A 21,233-nucleotide genomic window follows, 5' to 3' on the forward strand; every position below is an offset into this window, starting at 1 on the left:
TTGTAATATTCTAGCAACAATATGAAGCGGGCGAGCCAACATTTGCTAATGCACTTCAACATTGTTGGAGAAGGCCACTATCACAGAAAGGCAATCGCTCCATGCAACTGCATGCGGCATTAACTTGGCATTGAACATTAAGCTGGGCTTAGTAAATGTATCCAACGTAAGAGGCAAATGGTGTAGTTAATGTATTTAATGGATGCAATGGTTTATGTTGTACGTGAAATGAATAGTTGTGAGCAACATAAATCATCTTTATAATTTACGCTAAGTCTCATGCTGAAATAATGCTACGTAGGATACAGAGCCATCAAATCAGTTTCGACATAGAATGGCTGCTTGTGCAGGGAATATTTCAGATTTGTGACATCTATAGAAAATGATGTTTTATGTTAAATATCGTCATATTCTGAACGCCAGCGGTAACCCTATCCTCATCATTGTAGCTGTTACACAACATCATTCCATAATCCATATCAGCACAATTTCCTTGTAGCAATATGAGCAAATGTTGCGTACTAGGTGGTGCAGAAATATATCAATACAACATATTGCATTTATACAAAAATGTGCATAATAGGCGCATGGTTTGGGGCAGTCTAAGGCTCATCGAAAATTTGCATTGTGCCTTGTGTGTGCCTTGAGCCAATGCTGCATTGGGTTCAGATACTGATGTGTCTTCTGGATCTATCTAAGCTGCCCGTTTCACTACAGCTGCTTAGGTGTACTTTTCCTTCCCTGAGATCAATGGAGGGAAGTTAAAGTTACAAATTACGAGCCTTGATCAGGAATATAAAAATTATGTCATATTAAAGTTCCAAATATATATTTTTTCAGGTTTTGTAATGTGAAGGCAAGCTTTCCAGGTTCAGTTATTCAGTGTAGCCGGTGATAAAATGCATGTATTCATCTTACGCCAAAAAACCTTCCTACAAATGGTTTTAGGGAACATGGTTACGTAGGCCGTAGGTCTGTGAGGTGTTTAAGCTCCTCAAGATCAATCAAATACGTGTTATAAATTTTGTCATGTCAGGGCCCCTGTGTAGTACAGCTCGCCGTTATGGCACTTATTATAATGCTTACCATCCGGCTATTAAGCAGAACTGCTTCCCAATCGGAGGTGCTTGCAATGTTACTACACCATGGTTGCTGCACTGGTCCTGCGGCAGCGTTGCCGGCCCCGCACAGCAGTGGCCGTCAGCATCACAACTTAGGAACCTAACACAGTGCCTGGTCTTAACTCTGGCCGCAATGGGGACGACCAGCTTTGGACCGCTACCGTCGCAAAAGGTTCCATGCGTCAGACACAGTAATGCTATGCACCCCAGCCAGGGACTGGTGCGTGTAGCCCGACGGCTGCTTTACACCTGTCAGGTATATTTTACAGATATAAAAAGATCTCATGCGTATTTCTTGTGATAACTTCCATGTTTCACAGCACAGCAGCTGCATCGTCAGGCTATACATAATATGCATATACATTATATATATATATATATATATATATATATATATATATATATATATATCTGTATATATACAGATTTGTATAGCAAATCGAAATATTGTTACACTCAATAGTTTTATCGTCAGCCAGTGACTGTATTCACTCTGTGTTCCATCTCTACCCTGCTGAAATGAGTTGGCGGTAGGGGGGATTCAATCCCACGCCTGGACATCGTGGCACGTACATGGATCTACGCTTCGCCTGATAGTTTGAAAATGAGTGCCACGGCGCACACTTGATCCCGGAAATAAAAAAGAATTGTTCAAGCTTCATTTCTATGCACTTTTTATGCATCTGTATGTTAAAGATTTACAAAGCCGTGAACCTGAAGAAGGGCATTTTAACATCGGAACCACACGGCTAGTCGTGAAATGTGCGCCGCTGCTAGCATATTTTATGCTGGACTTTGCCCCTCCCCCCCCCCCCAGTTTTTGCAGGATATCGTCAGAGGCGGTCCCTCGTCAACTGTTGCTGACTGCAGCAACTGGCTGTGGAGCAGAGTTTCAGCAGCCACCAGGTGTAGCAGCTTAGTTACTACCGTGTCATAATCGGCGACTTCCCGCTGCAACGAGGTGCGTGACAGCATCGAGCTGGAGGGGCCTGGAGCAGTTAGCTGAGCAGCAGGTCTTTGCTGGCATCCTCCTGTCCCGGGAACGCCTTTTGTACGTTATGTGAGACACTGGCCAATAACACATCGGAAGTGATGACGGCTGGGTCGAATCTCATTTGGGACGGTTGGACATGCTGAGAGACCGGAGTGAGAGACACGAAGCAGACAAGAAGTCCCCGAGGGCCGTTTCAACGGATTCGAGTTTCCTGCTGTTCCTCTGACAATGGGCTCTTGGCAGCGCCATCCAAACACAGAGGAAGAAGTGATAAGACCTGTGCGTCTGTCCATGCCGGAGTTTGCGACGCCGCGAAAGACTTGAGGTCAGCGAAGGACGCGGTCACCGTTTGGCCCGCGTCACTGAATCAGGAAACTGGGATATGGGTGCTGGATGATGCCATGTTCCCAGGTCTTGCCAGGTAATGATGCCAGGTCTTGGTCGGAGTTTTCGGTGTGGGTTTACTGAGACGCCGGGGAAGGGTTTATTCTCTGTTGGATGTGGTCGTAATCAGGACCGTTCCACGCGCAGTGGACTCGACCTGTGGCGATATGGCTATAGTGGAGCGAGCACTGGTAGACGCCGTCTTCCAAACCGCGGCTAAGGCGCAATTGCTGACAACGCGATGATGGATGATGAAACACCTGCGGGCTGGACGGACTAGAACAGATTGATGGCGCTTGGGCGGAGGTAGTCACCAGAGGTCCCGCTGTGAGCGGCTGAGCTCCATCGTGGTAGCACGCAGCCGGGGCGAGTGTACGTAGCTCGACGAGAGGCGTGAGGCCGAATTGGTGTTAAGTATGAGATGCACCGCTATCGCCGAAGTTCTGCTGTTCCGGGGTCCCGCCTCCGGCTCACTGGTACACCCGATGCGGCCAAAGTCACGTCTGTATTTGACACCCGTCACAGGCACTCCTAACGGTCCCCGCGGCCGTGTTCCTTGCCTGGGACAAGAGGAAAATGCGAGCACCTAGGTGGCACTCGCCAAACTGCGCAAGCATTCACTGGTTAGCACACAGGTGTGTGCACCTGTGTGCACCTCTTGACACCTTACACTGCCGCCCGAGGCGCTCCGCCCCACGGCCGCCGCTAGGGCAGCAAACACATCGCTCTGGTCAGCGCTGAGTACTTGGAGCGTCTGGTTTGTGTCCTTGTCGGCAGTTGCTGTGGAAACGGCTGTGTTTACCCAGCAGCGTTCCTGAAATACAGGTATCAATGACACATTGCTTGAAAATACGTATCTTAGGGAGGAGAGAAGCATGACATATCCTGACACCTCTTATCACGCGCCCGGGTGGCCAGACAGATACCCTTCGCTTGGGTGGGGGAGGGGGCGGGGGCAATTTGACCCCCTTGGTGATATCTCGGGAACTAAAAAAGCTACAGACACCATAGTTCACAGGGTATGTTGGCCTGTACGTCAACTCACTTAGGTCAAAGTTCCAGGTTCCTAGGTCATGGCTTTTGGGTCCAAAAAGGTCAAACAAGGTCAAGTTCCGGGTTGGTCTTCAAAGTGTTCCCAGAACCTAGATAACCGCTTCTAAGCAAAAGGTCACATTCCCATTCAAGGTCGGTGGCCTTGTTCTACCTTTTTAAGGTCAAGGTGACCAAATCATACAAAATTGCTTTTTGTTTTGCATTTCACTAGGCGACATATATTACGCTAGGCAGTACGTTCCTAAAACAAAATGTTGACGCGGTCATTTTAGGTCAATGATCTATTCTGACCTGTAAGAAGTCCATACAATATGTATAATGCGGTTCCTGCCACCAATAAATTCGAAACAGGTACCAGAAACTATCTCGTACAGCAAGCCCTACAGCAACAAATCAGGTTGGTTTTGACCATGCGCGACCTTCATGCCTGACCTTAGGTTCATATATTTGCTCATTCAACTGCTGTGTGGCCTAAGAAAGCATCTTAGAGGTGTATGGCTTCGCCCAACACTCCGTTATTGGTTCAGACTGAAGGATTCCCTAGAACTTGCCTTCGCTGATACCATGGGCTGACTGACCTGCCATAGGCCAGCGATCTTACAAGGTACATCTAAATTTGTGACGCCAAATAATCCTCTATTTAGTGGTCTAAAGCTATGCAAAATTGGGCGTAGCTATGCCGCACCGTTTGGAAACCATTTTGGAAAAACCTTCGGGGGGGGGGGGCAATTTGATCCCCCACTCGAGCGCGTGTGAAGCAATATCAGCTTGTGCCAGGATGTTTTGACGTGGCGGCGAAGCCCACATTTCGACCACCACGGTGAAGAGAGCCTTTTCAGTTACTATCATCATCTACCGGACTTGTGCTGGGCTCGAGCTGAATCGTGAATCGGCTCAAAAGCCAGCCTTTTTGGGTGAGCCGCGAGCCGAGCTGATCGTTCGGAAATACACTGCTTTGAGTCATGAGATTTATCACATTCTTCGTATATTTCGTGAGCCGAATCGTGAGTCGATCATTTTTAACAATGCCGCGTCAGTAATGCCGTGTCATATGGCTCAAACTAAATAGGTAACATGTGGGAGCTCAGCACGCCCCAGACAAATGGGCAGGCCATTTCAGATTGTTAGAACGAACGTCATGCAGCAATAGCAATAAAGCTTTTTGCAAAACTCCTCGCCACGTTACGCGTCACACAGATCACGGTTCATCACGACCCACGCCATGCCCGCCCTGGAATGGGATGTTCGCTTCCTTGCGCATGCGCATAACTCGGCTGCGGCACCCAGGATGTTTGGTTCGGCTTGTTTCCATCCCCAGGCAGACGGCCGCGTCTCCAGTAATGTCGGAGCCTATAGCCCGGGTGACGGCCGGCGACAAGTTTCAGAACCATGCGCCTTGTGGTGTCTGTTACAACTGGGCCCACGCCACACACGAGCGGTGCCGCGCTCCTTCCTGCTTATGTGCACAATGGCCGGCACGGCAGTGGGCGAAATACTCATCAGTTCAGAGTCGGCTGGCAACAGAACAGCTTTCAGGGGTGCAGCCAGGAAGCGGGCCGAGCACCCGGAAATTTTCCTACGTCCCGAAATCTCTCATTTTCATAAAAGAGGAACCCTGACGAGCTGAAGGGAATGTTGCACATTTGTATGGCGTTTTGAAATGAAATAACCATCTTAAAGAACCTTTTGGTGCAGTTCACGGTCATGTCCTTTTGGAGAACAGAAATGCTCTGGTTCCTGAGTTGCATGGACGCAAAAGCGCGAAAACGTTTGTTGGAAGTCTATTTCAAAGTCGCCTTGGCATTAACGACGTCATAGAAACGGCATGCGATCGCAGTCATACTACATGCTGTTTTCTGCTCATGGTCAAAACAGCATGGCGGCTGATACATTGGCAAAGCGATGACGCGGCACGTATGATAAAATGCGTGGAAGATGATAGGCTGCTAGCAAGTACCACAATCGCGCTGTTCACCAGTGCCGTGTTACTGTAATGAGCGAATGTGAAATCTGGTGCCCCGAGAAGAAAAAAATCAGTTTAACACGAATGTTTGAGTGAGCTCATTGGAGCTCACTTCAAACATGGGGTAATATCTGAAAAATTTGAGGGCAGAAATTGTGCTTCCTTGGGACACCGCAAGCTACCGGGTGAGGAAAATTAACCTTAGTCCAGTGAAAACAATGTTTAGGGTTGGTGACACCGATGTAAGTATTCCCCAACTGAGAGGCGTGAGCGACGGCAACCTTGTTGGGGTTTTCTTTCCGATCAGAGACTATAGGGCCATCGATACATCTTCAGAAGGTTGGGGAGGGGCTCAGTTCGTTCTGGCTCCCCTATTTTTCGCGCCAGTGATCCGGGGGTATCTCCTGGGTTACTTGGTTGCAGGGGCAGCGGCACCATTAGAAGCAGGATAGTTGGGGCAGGATTTATCCGTCTCCAGACACTTCCAGCATCCACAGGCAGGCATCCGTGCTAGATTGGCCGGCCAGCCTTTGTTGTCGAAATGTCCCCATATGGTCCTTTTCTAAAGCTTAAACCCTCCCCTCCCCCATTGCCGATCTCCCCCCCCCCCCCCCCGCCCTAACATTTTTTCCTGAATCCCGTCTTCGCTTCTGCTTCCGACAATCAGAACAATTTCAATGAGCTGTTGACAATATTATCCATCAGTTTGCAAGAAAAATTGTCGTGAGGCCCGCGGGTAATAACTTAATAGGTGCAGATGCTTATTGAAACGTCCCGAGCGCATGACGTCCAAATATCAAAACGTTCAGAATCGCACCATTCAGCGTTCATGACACCAGGAAATTGTCCAACATCTCTGGACAGAGCAGAATCAGGGGATCCAAGCGTCCAGCGTCAAAGCCGCAGGGACTAAAAGCTCAACGCTTAGCTTACGGGAGATCCAAAGGTTGGGATGCTGTCCCACTTCCTGGCAACCCTTAGCCTCTTGGTTCGAATATTCCCGATAGAGGACTGCTGTAGCCAAATTCGCCCGCCTTCGTCGACGAGTGACGTCATGGGGTTCAGTGCCGCTCTGTTAAACCACTGTGCATGGGCATGGACGGAGTCCTGTTTATGCACGCAAACGTTGCCGCGTCAGCAGAAGCCCGGCAGCAGGCGTGTTAAAGTATTCAAACTCCGATCGCTGGCCCGTGGCATCGAAGACAGCTGGTTACTTGGCAGATGCTGCACGGTGGTCGTGGAAGGCACTGGGGGATACTTGCTGTTTGGTGTTGTGGACTGTGGATGAAATTATTTGCGGAATATGGCTCCGTTATTTACTGCATGTAATGGTGATGTTTCACAACTCATTTTTTGAAAGGTGTTCATGCATGGCTGTTGCAGTGCCTTTCAAACATAAAATACATTTCACAATGCTGTTGTACCCATACTTAGGCCTGTTGTTGGAATTTAACCGTGCTAATTGCAGTGAACTGAATATTTTCACACGATATTCAGTTTATTGCAATTCAAGCAAATCTGAAGCACACACACTGCACATGCAGAGAAAAAGCTCAGAATTTAGATGTGTTTAATCACATGCATGCCACTTCACATCCATACACACAAAACATATTGTTGCACAGGCGCCTAGGTAAAACTGGGTACGCCTTATCCGTATGTTTCCAACAAGTTATGTAGCCAGCTTCCATGCACACTTTTTACACTATTTACCGACCGACGTCACATTCAAATTAACGTACACGTACAAATTCCTCACAATCCTTCCGCCTTACACACTTCGCAACACTAACCTTGATGATTGGTTATGAGTTATGCCGTAATGACGCATTTTAAGGCGCGCCCGGTTGGCCGGTTAGATACCCTTCGCCCGGGTGGGGTCCATTTGACCCTCTGAGATCTCGGGAACTAAGAATGCTGGAGACAAAAAATTCGCACGGTGTTTTGGCGTGTACGTGAGTTCATTTGCGTCAGATGTTGATGCTCCTAGGTCATGACCTTCGGGTCAATGAGGTCAAACACGGCCAAACCCCAGGCTGGCCTCCCTTGTGCCCCTAGAGCCTAAATACGCCTTATAAGCAAAAGGCCACACGCTCATTCGAGTTCAATGACCTTGTTTAACCTTTTGAAGGTCATGGTAACCAAAATTATACCAGACTGCTTTGAGTTTTGCAATTTGAATAAGCGATAAGGATTACGCCAGGCAGCGTGCTCCTCAAAACAAAATACTGACCTGAGTCATTTTAGGTCAGTGACTTACTCTGACCTTTTATAAGTCCATCTAAGATGTATAATACGGCTCCTGTTATGAATAAATTCGAAATTTGCACCAGAAATTGCCCAATACAGCAAGCTATATAACCGTGCAACACGTTGGTGTCTACCTTGGTCTGGCCTTCATGCCTGACCTTGGGCCAGTTTATTGTGTTCATTCTATTAGTGTGTTGTCTAAAAAGCATATCAGAGACATATGGTGTCGTCTAATGCTCTGTTGTTGCATAAAAATGAACGATTCCATAGGAATTGACTTCGCTGAATTCATAGCCCGACTTCACAAGAGAACGCATTACTCGGTCCTGTGCTCATAACAGAGAAGGAATCACACAGTCCAGTGCTCCTCACAAGGATGAAGCACCCGGTCCGTTGCCAATCACAGAGAACGCAGCACCCGGTCCAGAAGAATGCAACGCCCCGTGCTCTGCCCCTCACTTGGCAGGTACGGTTCTCCGCACTAGAGCATTAAACAGATCGAAAAAAGCCCGGCTGTGGGTTCGTTGAAGGATCGGAGTGGATCTTAGAACAATTTTTTTACAAAACCAAGGTAGGACAAGGACATATTTCAAAATCCTAGATTTTCAGCATTTATAATCCTAGATTGTTTTCAGTATTTTCTACCGTCTAGTTTGGTATACTGATAGCCTGCTAGCAATAATAGCAAATCGACCGACTGGGCAGGCCGTAGAAAGTGCGCTGATTTGTCGCCATCCTGTCACTGAAGTGAGCGACCGACTAAAAATCACGGAATGTTGTTATCGCCGGTTTGGATGGAGTCTAAGAAAGATACTGTGGGACCGTAGGGTACGATAAAGGGTTTTACGGAAAGGCTTCCTGGTGTGGGAATTAAGGTATTACCATTGCAGCATAGGGAAGGTTGTGGAGTGCGCGCTGTAATATTTTGTCCTGTTCGTTTCCAAAACTGTCGGTCAGAACCACTTTTTGGCACCAAGCGTGGCGTGAAAATAGACATTTTTGTCGCCGACGTTACGCACCAAACCGGCACGTTTTACCACTCCTGCAGCTGCACTTTACTGAAATGACATCGCAAATTGCGTTTTCGCTCTTTTTATTTACGAAGCAATAAGATGAACCGTTCTTTAAAATTGGGATGACGTTAGCCACCATTTCTACTGTCCTGGTTGTGCCGAGTCTCCAAAAAAGTTAAGGGGGCAAACTCAACACTTGGGGATGATTGTATATTGGGGGGGGGGGGGGGCAGTGACCAGCCCAAAAGAATACAAATAGTTAGCCATAATTATATTTGTATTGACCTTGAACGCCGCCTGGCCAGTGAAATAACAGCATTTGAATGATGTTATTTGGGCGACATTAATGCCTAGGTCACTTTGAAATAGTCTGCGCATCTTCGCGGGCACGTAGCTCAGAAACTAGATGGTCTTAGGTTTTAAGAAGGAGGGGATGGGGACTGTAAACTGCACCGAATGATCTTCGATATGGCTTTTTCAGTTCAAAACCCCATGCATATGTGTAACACTCCATTCACAGGGATGGCCTGTATTTTAGGCCCGGGACATGGAACGCCGCTTTTTTTTACTTAAACTGCCTGACGGAAGCGTTAGCCAGCTGATTAAATCTTGGAATTCGCAACTCAGCGCATCACTCGATAGACTTGGGGAGGGGTCAACTTGACATTAATGCCCGGCCGCAGGCCGTCAGAACCATACACGACAGTTGCCGCGCACATGTCGATCGGGGCCCGTGCTGGGCTGCTCCGCACCGTCACCCAAGGATATGTGTATCCTGGCGGCCGCTGATTTCCCCCGGGTGATAAATAGAAGATAAATGCATGTCATTGGCACGCGACACGGGTCGCCATCGATATTCAGGACTAGATAAGACATCAGCTATCCGCCAGTACGCGAAGCCGCCGCCATCCTGGATATGCGTTGGAATACTTACATATACATGGATGTACTTGGAATACACCGAACCGTCTGTGCGGGTTACCTGCTACGTTGGAGGGAGCGGGTCGGTATTTGGTGTTGGTGGCAAATACTTCGCTGTTTTATGACTTTCGTTGGCTATATCGCGTGATAGGTCTCTGTAAGCCACAGATGTACTCAATCGGTCCTCCATCTGTGTTTTTCATGTATTGTTATGAGCGGTACGGTGCCATTGGGATGCGCCAATCAGACCGCATGGTTCCCTTTCAGGGCAGAATTTATGGTCTAGTTGGGTTCAGTGCTCCCCAGCTTTTTTACTTTTGATGATGTTTTTTCCAATTTCCTAACTGGGCTGTATGACTTCTTGTATTTAACTTTAACAGGTAAGTACCTTTTGTGTGGTTGTACCTAAGGAATATGGTAAGTACTAATTCCTGTTGAAATAACTTCTACAAACGGGGCATTTCATTCCGCGCCCAAATCCTGCTATTGCTTTGTCATACGCTCCTAGTGTAGATAGTGTGTTTGTGGTTTTGCAAAATCACGGTAGTAGTACTGGTCATGGTGCATTTAACAGATAAATTTTGTCCGGTGCACTATCAAAAGCTTATGATAGGTGCGTATATGTGCAAAAGCTTTGACATGGTGTGCCTTTGATTCTTGGCATCCTGTTCAACTGCATTGCAACAAATATGGTTTATGAAGTGGATATTTGTTGCTCGTTTTTGCACTCTTTAGCATGATTGACAGAGGAAAACTGTCATTGCAGAGTGAAATCTGGCGCTCTGAGATGAGAAAATTCGGTTGAATATGAATGTTTAAGTGAAGATTTTATATTCCAAATAAAACCGCGCTTAGCCCTGAAGTGACTTTTTTCAGTAATTTGCCTATGTCTTTATCGGTCCTGGTTTCGTGTCCAGGGCACTAGGGAGATAATTTGGCCAACCAGGTTTTAAATTGCTTCCCTGCACATTGATACACGTAGCAAAGATAGAAGTTTGAAGCATCATCCAGCAGAGCTATTGTTATTAGCATTGCATGTAGCATTTTCACTGATGTCAGCCACCAGTATAGATGTGAACAACATATGGTGGCAAAGCTGTGTAAAAATATACCACAAACATTGCCTTGGCTTGCTGGTGTATAATCATTTAAGATGGTGTCCATGGCCAGTCAACGTATGCTTGTGGTAATGAGCTCGATTTGGCAGTGTTCACTGACCACCACCAGCAGTGGCCTTGACGAGCTGACCACTAACAGACCTTTGCATTGAAATAAGGTTCTGCTTGTTGTTTGGCAGGCTGTTTTCACCTCTTTGAGAAGAGGGCATTCTTACCATCTACTTTGGCCGTTGAGAACAAATGCTGCAGTGTCTTAAAGCCCGGATTTTAACCCCCAATTCTGACCTCGAATTCGACGGTTCTGTTGCGTGTGTTGCCATCCATTCATGTTTTCTCAGTCGCGTGAAGCGACAACTCGAGCGCCAGCCAGTTCGTCGCCACATTTTGGCGTTTGCACGCGACGCAGCAGGAATATCAAAAGGCTGGACCCCAAGCCATCCTGGCTGCGGGTCACAGTCCCAGTTAGCGGGGTGCCGATGACACGGTGACACCGAAAGCAGCGGGGTGCTTGATATACTGGACGATCATGACTACCGGCAGTGGTTAACGGGGACGCTACCACTACACCACCGGCACCGCCCTGGTGGCAACCTGAAGACGGGTGTGCCTTCATTACCAGGCTAGGCTGCGCAGCGCATGCCTGCGGAGGAACAGTACCTGCAAACAAATCAAGAAAGCAGTGCTGTTCGCAGGACATAAGACAAACTGTAAGCGTCCATATTCTGTCTTCATTTGTCCAGTGGCGTAACCAGCAGATACCGTCCCTACAATTTTCACACCTCTGCAATCGGGCCGTCCTGCCTATTCTCCGCTCTCTGTTAAGACTTATGTGAGACGTGATCTGGGCTTTCGTAGGAAGAAATGGATGTGTTTTGATGTGAGATGTTGAAGCGTATCAATTTGTGCGCGACATTTGCTCAATGTTTTGTACCAATTAGTTGTGCAATTGTTAGTAACTTAATACAGTTGTATTTTCGGTTCGCAGAAAAAGTGCGCGGGAATCCCAGACATTATTCGTGGAAGACTTTTGAGGCGGCCCGGAACGGCCCGGTCGGTCGGTTCAGTACAGTTAGTTGGATATATTATTACTGCTATTGCTGTGATAATTATTGTATAAGTAACTAGCTGGTCTTGAGTGCTTGTAGGTATTCACTCCAGTTACTGAAAACTGACTAACCAGTCCCTGACGTGGCCGGGTGCCTGCTTGGGCGCACAATATACCTGAGCGTGGCAAGTACTAGTGCCCTTCATCTGTCGGTGAAGGCCGATGAAATGGCGAAGGCAGCGGAAGGCGACATCACACCCCGCATGATGTAGATTCGGCAGCGGCTCGCACGTCGGCGTCGTCGGTTGCCGCATTGAGGAGTCCAGCATTGAGGAGTCCAGTACGATATATGGATGTTTCAGGATCGTTGACACCCGACTTTATCTTGTTAAGGCCTTCAAAATCGATTCTAGCTTTATATTACACAGCGACCTCCTCGCTCCGTGCCTTGCGATAGCTCCTTCAGCGTGAGCCTATGTTTCTTCCATTTACCAATATGGCGGCTGGCCCTACGTGCCAGCAAGCGGACCACTCCATTCACTCGTATCTTGTCTCGTATGCCTACGTCGGCTGCGCACTCATCCCCTGTTGTAGAAATGGTGTCATCTAGCGGATGAACTGGGAAGTGACAGTTAACGCAAGACGGTTATAGTCGCACGGATGAAACTTTGGAGTACCCACACGGAATGCAGCGTCACTCAGGGACGGGTCCGGGATTTCGTGAGTGTGTGGAGGGGGAAGAGAGACGCAATATTGTACGCCGTTCCCGAGTCTGGAACGCCTAAAAAATCCTCGCATTATGGCCTTGAAGTCCGGAGATGCTTAGCGTGTTATTTTTGATACGCGACCCCATCTTACTTTGTGTGGCCCGAGAAAACTAGGCGTGCTACGTATCCACATACACGGAGCCTATTAATTTTCTCCAGATCATAGTGATTCTTGTCATATTGAGGCTAGGTGTGGCAAGGTGAGGCTAGGTGGGGGTGTGGGGAGTTCTACGGTGGGCGACGTGTGCTGCTGCCGGCGTCGCTGAATGTTGTGCGCCGCCGGCTGCCGCTGCCACGCCTCCCCCCTAAAGCGAATTTATGATGAGGACCCCATTGGTCAGCATACGAGCCAGATGATATAAGTGCATGACTCGGCACGTTGTGACTTCGGTACACCCGACATCAACACACTTATGTGGACCACAGAGCTAGGATGAAGCGGGCGACCGGGGCATGGGCGAGATGGTGGGCCCGATCAGGCACCATGAACGGCTGTCTCCCCGCCCATAGGTGTGCGCCCTTAAACACGGTAGCGCAATGGCGAATTATGTTGGCCAGGGCCTGCTGGATCATAACCATGGGAGCCCCCCACCCCCCTCCCGGCGTTAACTAATCCACGCAGACTCCACGCACTCGGCGCCCCATCACACTCATTCCAAGAACACACATAAGCTGTCGCCCACGTCAACCCACTCTCCTTGGCTCCCACACGGATGGGACCCCCCCCCCCCCCCCCCCCGCCATTCTTCCAGCGCCTTGGCATTGCAATCGGCTCGTCTGCGTGGGTCCTCGATAAGTTTAGTAAACAGACATGACATGACACTGACATGACATGTAAGTTTACCTAGGACACACTGTATTTCTTCGTGGTGCCAATTTATTTTGAGCCCTTTGACTCACTGATGCCACATGGTTAGAAATCATTAGCTTATGGTTGAAGTCCTGAAATGTATGACAAATGGGAGTCAGGTCATCAGGCAAAACAGCATTTTCCTGGTGAGCAAACACAACACATAACTTCTCCAAAATGATTGGCTCATGAACAGACTCATGATTCAGCTTGAGTTGAACACAGGTCTGGCTAGCATGTGTATATGTGTGAACAATGCTGAAGTTTAGTAGATGGTTACCTGGTTATGATTATCACACCAGACAAACTGGTCTTATTCTGACATGTTAGCTGTGTTGTTAAAAGGTTTTGTTATCTCATGCCCAACATCGCAACCAGACTTGAGCTCATTTATAAGTTGAAACCTTGGATGTGAACTTGTGTTTTTTAGGATGTGCACGCTTGCAGTATATATATATATATATATATATATATATATATATATATATATATATATATATATATATAGACGCTCTAATTTCTGGGTGAGATTTTGCAAATGGATGGTGTATTTTATAAAACACCATTTCAGTTTCAACCATCTTAAACACTGATCCAACACTGGTAGACATGATGAGCTCATGATTAAGCTTATGAAATTTATGAAGAATGTGATAAACTCATGACTCAAAGTAACATCTTTTCTAGTGAACTGACATAACTCACAACCCACTTTAAAATAATTGCCTCCTGAGCAGACTCATGGTCCAGCTTGAGTCAAACGCATGCCTGGTTAGCACACACATCTGTGTGAAATTCTCCATTTTTGAAAATGGATACTATGTCATCACCATGACATGGCATCAGGGGAAAGGACATTTCATGCCTAAAATGCTGACTTCAGTTGAGCCGATTCACAATTTTGGGTCCTGGATGTGAACTTAACTTTAAAAGTTGTATGTTAGCGGAATCTATCAAATGTAGCATAAGCCTAGTGGCAGAAATTGCAGCGCATGCACAATGGATCGCAATTGCTAAGAGGCTACTACACAGTCAACACCAAATTATGCTCATGACCAAGGTTGCAATGATTGCCAATGTACAACATACAAGTTATTTCATGGAATTTTTTTAAACATTTTGTATGCAAAAATAATAGTAGATCCAGCTTAATTTAGCCAGACCTCGTTTTGGAAAACCAGAGCGCTGGGCTCAGCACACCTATCCTCAGTAAAAGCACAACTAAATGAATAATCGTGAGAAATTATGAAGTGTGTTGAAAAAACCTGGTAACAAGCACACAAATGCTCAATAGGCTGTTGCGTTCACCAAGACGAACATGAGGAAAAAGCTTGCCATGTGTATATCTGGCCCAGTTGAGAATCTGGTCTGATGCGATCTGATCTCATGAAGCTGGCAAGGATGTTAAGGTGGGGTTAGGTAGATAACTAAGAGAAGTAAATAACTGTATATACGTATATATTTATGTATGTATATGTGACTGGCTTGTATGAATGCTTGCATTTGATGCTGATGTATATATATATATATATATATATATATATATATATATATAGATATACTTATATATATATATATATATATATACATATAGGGAGAGAGAAGAGAGAGAGAGAGAGAGAGAGAGAGATAGAGATAGAGAGAGGAGAGAGGAGCGAGAAGAATAAAGGAGAGATGAGAGAGAGATAGAGGATGAGAGAGAAGAGAGAGATGTAGATGAGAGATGAGAGAGAGAGAGAGAGAGAGAGATAGAGATGAGATGAGAGAGAGATAGAGAGAGAGAGAGAGAGAGAGAGATGAATGAGAGAGGAGAGAGAGAGAGAGAGGATAGAGGAGAGACAGGAGAGAGAGAGGAGAGAGAGAGAGAGAGAGAGAGAGAGAGAGAGAGAGAGAGAGAGAGAGAGAGAGAGAGAGAGAGAGCGAAAATTGGTTTGCGGTTGTGCGCTCGGTGATACTTGTATTTAGCTGTCTACGGCTCAGCTACGGCTGCGACGCTACGGCCCACTCAGGTGTCAAGGGGATGTGGCGTCGCTTGCTTCCTACCCCGGGAGGAAGGGCGGATTCTGCGAGTAATCGAATCGAATCCTGTATCCCTGAACTTTTTAGACGTGTTCGGCTTATCCACTCCCCTGTCGCACTCCTTTGTATTCCGTTGTGATGAAGTCAACACATGTTAACACATGTCGTCAGATATGTGATAAGGAAATGTCAAAAATGACGTCGGCTTAAATAGTCTATGAAGTCTAAGAAAAAAGGGGAAGTTTGTACCACTCATGGGTCTTCGCAAGGACGCCACCGAAGTTGTCTGGCCCCTCTCAGAGGCTGTTCGGACCCTCAGTTTTTGATGGAGACCTGGCCCGTCAAAATCGGTACCCACATGGTTCGATTTGTCTTGAAAATAGTTAAAACCGAACGTGTAAATGTGATTTTTGCTACAGCGATCATCGTCGCAGTTTTTGTCTTCTTTTTACGTTCCGTCACCGTACAATGAGGCACACTCCACAAACCCAGTCCACTCAAAAGAGCGCGACCTTGGATCTGTCATAATGGGTTCAACTGTGAAACCAACAGCTTAAAACCTAGTACCAGCTGCGAGATGCCATTGAGAACAGACCAATGGTGTTTTCTGCCAATTCTGATTGCAAACGCAGGCAGTTCGCATACCTCGCCCATCAGTCCGCGTTAGGAAAACGGTGAATTAGGGCGAGAATTACGAGCCATTCTTTTGATTTGATAAAATCAATACTAGGCTCGAGAACAACGTGAACACGCGCATGGTCCGCCGATGACGTCAACGATCCTCTCGTATTATGCCTTGCCGAGGTCATGTTTCCAGCAAATTCGCTCCAGTTCCCGGGGCCGTATTGCTAGCAGAACACGTTTCACACATGCCAGTTCAAGACCCTGACCAAACCGGCTGCCCGAAGAAGCCTTAGTCGTGTAAAATCTCCCGTGTCAGGAATGCATGGAAGCAACCGCAATGCCAGCAGCTTTCTATCGCAGAAGGGTAGAATAATGCGCGCTAAAAGTGTCACTAGCGATAATATGCTTTCACGTTAACCAGCGCTGGATGCCAGAGCTACAGCGGAGCGGCTGTAATCTGCTTTTAAGGAACCATCCTGGGCGATTGTAATTATTGGTGGTGACCCATGATAAGGTTGCAGGCTCAGCCCTGGTAGAATTTAGTCCGGCGGCATTTTAAAGCATCTGACGCCCCTCGCCAGATCAGATGGGGTGGGTGATAACCTTCTTGTTTACGACTGCCTTCCCCAATCCTTCGCTGCGCCAGGCGGGGAAGCTGCACAGGCCGCCGCGCCCAAAACGGTCGCGTCTGTTCCTGTGCGTTGGCCAAACGCTATGAACAGCATGACCGCCCGCATGCACCAGGAATCTTTTTGAGGTTAAAGTTTTGTTTGTTTTCCGGTCAGCTCCTGTCGATTGGAAGCACTGAGACCCAACATTCGACTCTTTTCTAAATTGGAGACCGATTCGCAACAAATTCTGAGGAAACGCGGGCACTAGTTCTTTGAAGATCGAATAATTTTGCTACCCTAAATATTTTATGTGATATTTAACAACCATGCGAGAAGATAAGCACGTCTGAGGTGTTCATAATGCAGTTATGCACCAAACGTTTGAGAGAACAATCTAATTATGCGTTTATATTCGTACCACTGCATCTTGGCATGTTTCCATTACATCTCAGCTTGTAGTGGTTCAATTTGATTCGGTATCTGTTGTTTTTTCTTTGATTGCAAGTGAGTTGGGGAATACAAATCCCAGAGATTAGAAGTTAAGTAATGGTGTCCTTTCATAGAGAGCCCACCAAGCAAAGCTATAAAGTTAAATAACACTTTTCAATTTTTTAAGGAAAAGTTCCGGACCTACGTAAATCACGTTACCAGATTCGTGCGTTGGGTTGTGTTCTACGTCAGAGCCAACGACTGCTATGTTGCCGAGACGCACTGATAAAAAATCACTTTCAGTCGTAGTCGCATAAACTTAACATTGGCTTTGCTTTTGGAAACCTAATTTTCTGAGATGGCTCGCTGAATTTTAGAGTTAATACAACATTTTGACCATGGCTGTAAAAGTCGGTACAAGTTGTTTATTACTTATGAACTATCTGTGGGTGCCGAAAGTGCACTGGCACCCTCATCTGGTGAACCCCTGTGCCTCTGGGGAAACCAGAGGTACGGGGTTCGAGTCCCTGCGGTGCCCGCCTTTCCTGCCAAGGTAGGGGGCATATGATGTCATATAGCCTCAGCAGCTAAGTGAGTCGTAAACCAACAGTGACGACAACAACCTGTAACCTATCCTAATGTACATACAAGTGTGATGGTTTTGTTTCCAGTTGAAGTCATAACTGTACAATTTTTGATAAACTTTTACACAACTTTACTATCCCACTTTTATCAACGGCCAACTCTGTCAGCCTATCGATCAATACGTTGAGAAAGAAACGGCAATTGGCAAACAGTGCTGAGCAGCGCGTCCAAATGTGCGTCAAGTGCGTGTCGACGAGTGGCAAGCAAAGCAAATTTTAAAATTGCTTGCCTTTTTTGGTATAGTTCCTTAAAATGTTGTTTGTAGGTTACCTTGATTTTGAAACAAGATAACCACTCGCGGCTCATCGTACCTAATAGGTGCGAGCAATATCTACGTTATGTGAGAAACACACCAAAACGTTAAATCGGATCACACAGTACTGTCGAACTGAAGGTAGGAAGATGATCCTGTCAGAGTTAATTTTCCTGAAAAAGTGACTAAAAAATATCATGCGTATGAGTCCCATAGACTTATCTCAATGTTAAGCACTTCAGGTGAAACATTTTGAACACGTGTTTCTGTAATCAACTGGTTGGTTTTAAAAGCATTTAAAGCCTCCAAGAGTATAGAAAAGAAAACGAAAAAGGGAATTTCCTCCCGTAATGTAGCAATTTTGTCCAATTTTTGCTGAGTTCATGTTCGCGCATGAATGTCTAAAATTGGCCCGTTTGTGGTACACTGCTAATTTGACCCAACCTAGCTTGAAACGTCGACGTGCCAATTAATTTTCACAACCGACTTCCTGCAGCCCAACAAAATTGGTGGCAAATAGTTTACGGCAAGTGGAAATCAACGCATGGTTAAAGCTGCATGGTATATTTTGATATCAAACGATAAGGTATTATCAAGCTCATAACTCGGCTCCCTTACAAGATGGAATGACGCAAATGGTTTCGATCAAAAGGACAATACAAAACGCTATCTTTCGTAGAGAGCATGACTAGAAGTGTTAAATGACCCGCTTTATGATATTCAAACAACATATCAAACACGTTAAAGATACCTCCAAGAGCTCTTATTAATGTCAGAATACGAAATCTATCACAACAAAGAAGGTGAGTATTTTCGTGCTTTACGTCTTGTCACACAATGTCATGTCAGTAACATGGTGATTAAATTCCAGAAATATAACTCTGATCGCCTAATTCGATCTCCAGCCAACATTAGAATAATAGTTGTTCCTTGACCAATAGGCCAGCTTCCAACTCATTTTTTGGAGATAGATTGCGCAAGAAACGGTACATTACTCCACACTTAAAGTGCATGAGAGACAGGGATCGTAAAATATTTCGTTTTAGAATAACCGCTAGCGATAACCATATTGTACGTGAATGTTGTGTTTGTGGGGAATGCCGGTGTCCGATTTTGGGAACTAACACAACGGTGGTGATTTTATCTTCGTCGGCGATGAATTTATTCTCGCTCGGAAAGTCGATGCGGTGGATTCATCCTCAATTCCAAATGTCCCTTTACGTTACTTCCGGCTAAGCTAAGATCACGAAATTTACCCTGATTACAAAGTTTAGGGGACGGAAATCAGCAAGACGATTTGAGGTCTTATCTCCGTTCATGCGTATATAGGTTATTGTCGGAACATAGTGACGAACCTTAATTTAAGTTAGTGCGGGAAGAATGTTGGTTAACGGATCTTCCCGTGGTAAAACATAGATAATTACCCTGTTGACATGGGCAGCTGTAATTCGAATTGAGCCGGGACCCGTTCTTGATCCGAACTATCCGGTCAATGTATACACTCACGCGCCGTTCCGCTGATTCGAATCGTGCGCCGGCGGGAATCCATTCCCGTGAGAGGATCATCCGTTCAGGAAGGGATTTCGTTCGAATTATCGGTGGTCAGCTCTCCAAAGAACTGCCTGGCGCATGCAGTTCTGTCCAAGGCCATATCAGCTTTGTTTGGTGTTGCCGCCTTTCCACTGGTTTTTATTTATTGCTCAAGACAATCCAAGTCCAAGATGGAAAAGAAAGAGGGAGAGAAGGTGAAGTTGACACCATGCTGCTAAAAGTATTCTTATTATTGAGGGCCTTAAGTGGCTAGCAGCACAGAAATGCTCACGTAATTTAACCTTCTTAGGCGCTTGATCTATACAGACAGCAGGCGTCAGCGGTGTTGTCAGCGTCAGCGTCAGCGTCAGCGGGGTCTGGGCCTGCGAATGCCATTTAGAGGACCTCGCAAGTCGCATTGGTCGGGGTTGTCTTCTCGGACACGATGTCCTCTGATCACAGTGCATACATCAAGGGAAATTGTGTGCTGCTCGAGCCGGCCAGAGGCTCATTTGGTACCCATCACAGCCCACCACAGGCCTTCTCCATTGGTTCGGACCCCCTTAGAACGACAGAAGGTTGATAGCATTGAAAAGATGCCTGATGAGTCAACGAGACAGTTGAAGGGCTCCGATTCTCACAGCAGGCCTCAGTAACAACTGGGAGCCCTCTACCCCGCTTCCAGCAGGGGCTCGTTGAGTGGAACTGGGTCCCCTGCGCAAATTATTTGACCCTCTGCGCCCGTATGTGATCTTTTTGCATCAGTGAGAGCGTTTACGTAGCACATCTGATGCTCTGTGACGGTTTTTGATGCACAGCATTGGAGCCAGTGCCGTCACAGTGGCTTGGTTACAGAGCATCAACGCTGGATACCCCGTGGTGTGCCCCAGTTTAAGATCAGTTAGCTTTTCGAACGGGGCGACACCTGCTACATCTCGTCCCGCTGTGCGTGTGGGCTGCCCGAACCAGACTTTGGAATTTGCAGACCGTAAGAATTTAAGATTTGTCAAGAAGTGATATGGCAGGGTTTACGCAGCCCTTAATCATGATACCAGGAAGGTGACGATGACGCGCCGAAGACGGTGAAACTACGTCAGAGCTAGTGACATGGCGCTGTTATTTACCACACCGCGCCGGATCTGTAGGCACGACGACAGAGCCGGCCACGATGAAGCCCGCGAACGGAGGAGCCCGTGCACCTGAAAAAAAAAACATTCAAATGCATATGAAATTCTAAGACTGAAAACAGGGAGCCCTGACAAAACGGCACGCTCGGCAAACAAAGCCATGGTAAACTAGAGTTCACTTTTAGTTGAACCTGGGAAATTCCTTCCACTGTCTGCACCGCAAGTCATTTCACAGCTCCAAATTTATGAACACCTCCAAATCAAATATTTCTAAACGGATGGCTTAGCGTCGTCCATGACATACGATGGGAAAGGTTTTGATAACCCACACCTTTTCTCACTTTGCGAACCCTGACAACCTTTGGGTGAAACAAAATGTTGCAGCTTGTACCGTCGTGACAAACACAAGATTCTCGACCATGGTCCGTCTTGTCCTCCAGCCAGGGCCGTTCACATCACACGAAACTCCCTGCCTTAGGTTGCCATTAGGCGTCATATGAGGCGAAATTCGTGTTC

The 21,233-nt window shown here is 46.7% G+C and overlaps 1 long non-coding RNA gene across 1 annotated transcript; it reads right to left on the bottom strand.

The window, feature by feature from the left end:
* Positions 1 to 2,991: 2,991 nt before the first annotated feature.
* Positions 2,992 to 20,792, bottom strand: LOC119103857 (uncharacterized). The gene is made up of 2 exons (XR_005094826.1): positions 20,715 to 20,792; positions 2,992 to 3,313 (listed from the first exon to the last, which is right to left on the bottom strand). It is a non-coding gene; the product is annotated as an uncharacterized LOC119103857 (long non-coding RNA).
* Between the last annotated feature and the right edge of the window lie 441 nt (positions 20,793 to 21,233).

The sequence above is a fragment of the Pollicipes pollicipes genome, unplaced genomic scaffold, assembly GCF_011947565.3.
Source record: "Pollicipes pollicipes isolate AB1234 unplaced genomic scaffold, Ppol_2.1 Scaffold_5724;HRSCAF=6776_pilon_pilon_pilon, whole genome shotgun sequence".
Classification (NCBI taxonomy): Eukaryota; Metazoa; Arthropoda; class Thecostraca; order Pollicipedomorpha; family Pollicipedidae; genus Pollicipes; species Pollicipes pollicipes.